The 5,000-nt window shown below is 47.6% G+C and overlaps 1 protein-coding gene across 1 annotated transcript in view; it reads left to right on the top strand.

Annotated features, from left to right (window-relative positions):
• The window catches only part of nfia (nuclear factor I/A), a gene marked incomplete at both ends in the record, with an annotated part of 33,647 nt that overhangs the window by 14,003 nt on the left and 14,644 nt on the right, over positions 1-5,000 (top strand). The window lies entirely within an intron of this gene.

Raw genomic sequence — 5,000 nt, 5'->3', positions numbered from 1 at the left:
CTCTTTCTGTCTTTTGTCCTTTTTCAGTTTTTCATTTTTCTGTAGTTTCTCTACTTTTTCTCCAATTTCTTTTAATCTTTTTTCTCTCTTTTATTTCGTCTTTTTTGTTTCTCTCATATTTAGCTTTTTCTCTTTTCTCCTTTATTCTCTTTCTCTTTGTGTTTTAAAATCTCTCTTCTGTGTTTTCTTCCTCTCTTTTTTTCTCCCATTTCTTTTTTTCTTTATCAAGTTATCATCCCCCGGTATGGTCCGGTAGACCGCAGCCTTGCATGCTAATTAGCATGCTAACAAGGTTTGTTCGATTGAGCTGATATTTGGGGGTGTGGCCTAATGGAGGCGCTCGGGTTACGAATCAGTAGCTAATTAGCAGGTTCCCGCCCACTTTTGACCCCATATTTTTCAAAATAAGTCCTTTTTGGTTAAAACCTTCAGAACTGATATTTGATCAATAGTTAAAGGGGCCCGAGGCCACGACTGGGCCGCCGGGCGCGACCAACGCTGCTCGCGGCTTTGATCTCTTTTGGATTGTCTTTGATTCTTATTTAAGAATTTTCTCCGCCGAACCAGACCTCAGACCACATCGGCAACATTGTGTACGCGTTAGGCGAGACAAGGTCACCACGTTTTTTTTAGCTAACCTTATGATGACGTCAGCATGTATTTTTAGTTAACTTTACGATGACGTCAGCAATTTTTCTTTTTTTGATGAGGCTAGCACTTGTTTTTCCTGTTAAAAATCAAATATCTTTTACTTTGAGTACTTTCCGTCGCTCGCGGGCTGTATGAAACGTGTGTGTGTGTGTGTGTGTGTGTGTGTGTGTGTGTGTGTGTGTGTCCTCCCACTGCACTCCCATTAAACCCTCCCCTCCCTTTCCAAAAGATTGAGAATGACCTTGCGGCGATCCGCCACTAGCCTCGTAAGTGCTCAGGATAATTTATATATAAAGTGTGTGTGTGTGTGTGTGTGTGTGTGTGTGTGTGTGTGTGTGTGTGTGTGTGTGTGTGTGTGTGTGTGTGTGTGTGTGTGTGTGTGTGTGTGTGAGAAATGGCCGCCGCTCCTCCATTACTAAAATGGGCTGAGTCACCACACGGAGGGAATCTTAATGAGGGAGGACGGAACGCCCTCCTCCCCCCTTCATCAACTCCCCCTCCTGCTTAGCCCCTCCCCTCATCCCACAACTTCATCATCCTCCCCTCCTGTCCCCCCCCTTCATCTCCCTTCATCTCCCCCCTCCAATCTCCCCATCTGTCTCCCCTCGTCCCCCCCTTCATCTCCCCCTTCCCCAGCCCTCGTCCCCCCCCTTCTTGTCCCCTTGTCTCCCCCTTCATCTCTCACCTCTCCTCCCTGTCTCTCGACCTCGTCTCCCCTTGTCTTCCCCTCTCTCCCCCCTTCGTCTCCCTTCGTCTCCCCCCTCCAGTCTCCCCATCTGTCTCCCTTCGTCCCCCCTTCATCTCCCCCTTCACCAGCCCTCGTCCCCCCATTCTTGTCCCCTTGCCTCCCCCCTCCAGTCTCCCCATCTGTCTCCCCTCGTCCCCCCTTCATCTCCCCCTTCACCAGCCCTCGTCCCCCCATTCTTGTCCCCTTGTCTCCCCCCTCCAGTCTCCCCATCTGTCTCCCCTCATCCCCCCTTCATCTCCCCCTTCACCAGCCCTCGTCCCCCCATTCTTGTCCCCTTGTCTCCCCCCTTCATCTCCCCCTTCACCAGCCCTCGTCCCCCCTTCTTGTCCCCTTGTCTCCCCCCTCCAATCTCCCCATCTGTCTCCCCTCGTCCCCCCCTTCATCTCCCCCTTCACCAGCCCTCGTCCCCCCATTCATGTCCCCTCGTCTCCCCCTTTATCTCTCACCTCTCCTCCCTGTCTCTCGACCTCGTCTCCCCTTGTCTTCCCCTTTTTTCCGTCATCTCCCCACGTCACCCTTCATCTCCCCCTTCATCCCCCTCTCCTTCCCATTTGTCTCCATATTTGGTCTTCCCTCCTCTCCCCCATTGTCTCCCTTCATCTTCCCTCATCTCCCCCTTTAATTTTCCTTCGTCTCCCCCCTCCGTCTTCCCTTCTCTACCCCCTTCGTCTTGTCCTCTCTACACACTTCGTCTCCCCCCCGAGTCTCCACTTGTCTCCCCACCTCTCCCTCTTTCGCCCCCCCTTGTCGCCCAACCTGTCCCTTCCTTGTCTCCCCACTTCTCCATCCCTTTGTCTTCCCTCCTCCACCCCCTTTGTCCCCCTTTGTATTCCTGTCTTCCTTCTATTCCCCTTTCTTCTTCCTTCGTCATCCCTCCTCTCCCCCTTCATCCCCCCTTCTTTCTTCCTCTTCTCCCCTCTGCCTCCCCTCGTATTCCCCCTTTGTCTTCCCTCTTCTTCCACCCCCCCCCTTCCTCTCCCCTCTCCTGCCCCCTTTGTCTTCCCTCGTCTCCCCTTGGTCTCCCCCGCTCTCTTTCATCCCCTTTATCTCTTGACTCAGCAGATTCACTCCGTCGCCTGACTGGAGCGCCGCGGCGCTTTACGATCAGAAGCTACGTGTTCTGCACCGCTCGTCTCCACCCCCCCCTCCCCCAACCCCCCCTCCTCCCCCCTAAACCCCCCCACCCGCCCCCAGTCCAGAGGAGACTCACATTTTATCGTTAATCTCAATGTCATGAATTTATCGTCGTAAAGTTAACGAAAAAACATGACCTCATCATAAAGTTAACGAAAAAATATTATGACCTCATCATAAAGTTAACGAAAAAATATTATGACCTCATCGTAAAGTTGACGAAAAAACATGATGACCTCATCGTTAAGTTAACGAAAAAACATGATGACCTCATCGTTAAGTTAAAGAAAAAACATGATGACCTCATCGTAAAGTAAACGAAAAAATATTATGACCTCATCGTTAAGTTAAAGAAAAAACATGATGACCTCATCGTAAAGTAAACGAAAAACATGACCTCATCGTAAAGTTAACGAAAAAATAAGATGACCTCATCGTAAAGTTAACGAAAAAACATGATGACCTCATCGTTAAGTTAAAGAAAAAACATGATGACCTCATCGTAAAGTAAACGAAAAAATATTATGACCTCATCGCAAAGTTAACGAAAAAACATGATGACCTCATCGTAAAGTTAACAAAAAACATGATGACCTCATCGTAAAGTTAATGAAAAAACATGATGACCTCATCGTAAAGTTAACAAAAAACATGATGACCTCATCGTAAAGTTAACGAAAAAACATGATGACCTCATCGTAAAGTTAACGAAAAAACATGGTGACCTTGACCTCGAAGAAGCTAACAGCGGCTAACCACAGAAGCTACGCGCGGCTCTTATCAAGGAGCTAGGTTTCCGTTCTCGGAATAAAACAACTGCAGGTTTAATGTTTCAATTAAAAAACATGCTACCGAATTTGCATGTGAATGGACAAAATAAAATGCTGACCTCATCATTTACAACGTTATTGTAATTTAAACTCAAAACGTCCCCACCTCGCAAAACCTTTCAGTGATGTTGATGTTAAAATGATGACATTTTTTTTGTCGCCACTTATTCTAATACGTTTACTTGTCTCACTTTTCCAATTGTCAGTGAACACATCGTGACCAATACAACTTGTAAACAGCTTAAAAAACACACACACACACACACACACACACACACACACACACACACACACACACACACACACACACACACACACACACACACACACACAGAGGATAGGTCAGAGGTCAGTGTGTGGGCGGAGCTGAATGCAAATTATTTTTAAATGATAGTGGTGTGTGTGTGTGTGTGTGTGTGTGTGTGTGTGTGTGTGTGTGTGTGTGTGTGTGTGTGTGTGTGTGTGTGTGTGTGTGTGTCTCCACAGACCACCTCTGAGGCGTCTCTCTTCTTTTCCTCTTTAATTCCCAGCTTCAGCAATGAGATGCTTGTTATCGTTACCATCAGTTTATTTTTTCAGCGTTTCACGTCTTTGCGTACTGTAGTGGGACCGGCTCTGAGCCTTGAGGTACACCAACATGAATATACACGAGGTTATTGTTTCAATTCATGTCATCTTGAATTATTAAATCTAACTGAATTGAATTCCGAGCAGTTTCAGGTCAAATGTTCTCATTTGCTCGTTTTTATCCTGATTGTAGTTTGTTTTTAGATTGATTATGCTTTTTTTAAAAATCTGATTGTCGTTCGCTTTCATCTCATTTTTAGCCTTTTTTTTTACCCTGAATGTAGCTCGTGTCTTTTTTCACAATATTACAGCTCATATATATTTAGTTTTAATCTCATGTTCATATTTATTTTCCTGCATTTATTTGTGTCTTGTATTTTAGCTTCTTCCTTTAACTTTTTATTTTTTATTTTTTTACAGTGGATTCGGAGCAGCCGAGGAATAAACGTATTAATAGTAACCGGGACGCCGACGCTAATCCTCCTGGATTCACCGTTTGATGTGGTTCCACTAAATTGTGTTTGCGTGTTTGTCTTGGATTGCCGTTGCTCCCGTTTGTTTTGTTAGCGTGCGGGGGAGGACAAACGTTTTGTTTTCTTGTCAACAAGGCATGATGGGAGATCCTCTCGGGGGGGTGGGGGGGGGGGGGGGGGGGGGTAAATAAGAAGGAGGACAGACAGCCGACTTCCTGATTCTGATAAAAATACAGACGACTTCAGACCTCTGACCCCTCCCCCTGACTCCTCCCCCTGACCCCTCCCCATGACATTTGACTCCTCCCCCTGACCTCTGACTTCTCCCCCTGACCCTTGACTCCTCCCCTGACATCTGACTCCTCCCTCTGACTCCTCCCCCTCCCCCTGACTCCTCCCCCTGACCCCTCCCCATGACATTTGACTCCTCCCCCTGACCTCTGACTTCTCCCCTGACTTCTCCCCCTGACCCTTGACTCCTCCCCTGACATCTGACTCCTCCCTCTGACTCCTCCCCCTGACTCCTCCCCCTGACCCCTCCCCATGACATTTGACTCCTCCCCCTGACCTCTGACTTCTCCCCTGACCCTTGACTCC

Source organism: Blennius ocellaris, assembly GCF_963422515.1.
Source record: "Blennius ocellaris genome assembly, chromosome: 12".
Taxonomy (NCBI): domain Eukaryota; kingdom Metazoa; phylum Chordata; class Actinopteri; order Blenniiformes; family Blenniidae; genus Blennius; species Blennius ocellaris.
The sequence above is the reverse complement of the archived record's forward strand: the minus strand, read 5'-3'. Positions and strand labels throughout refer to the sequence as shown.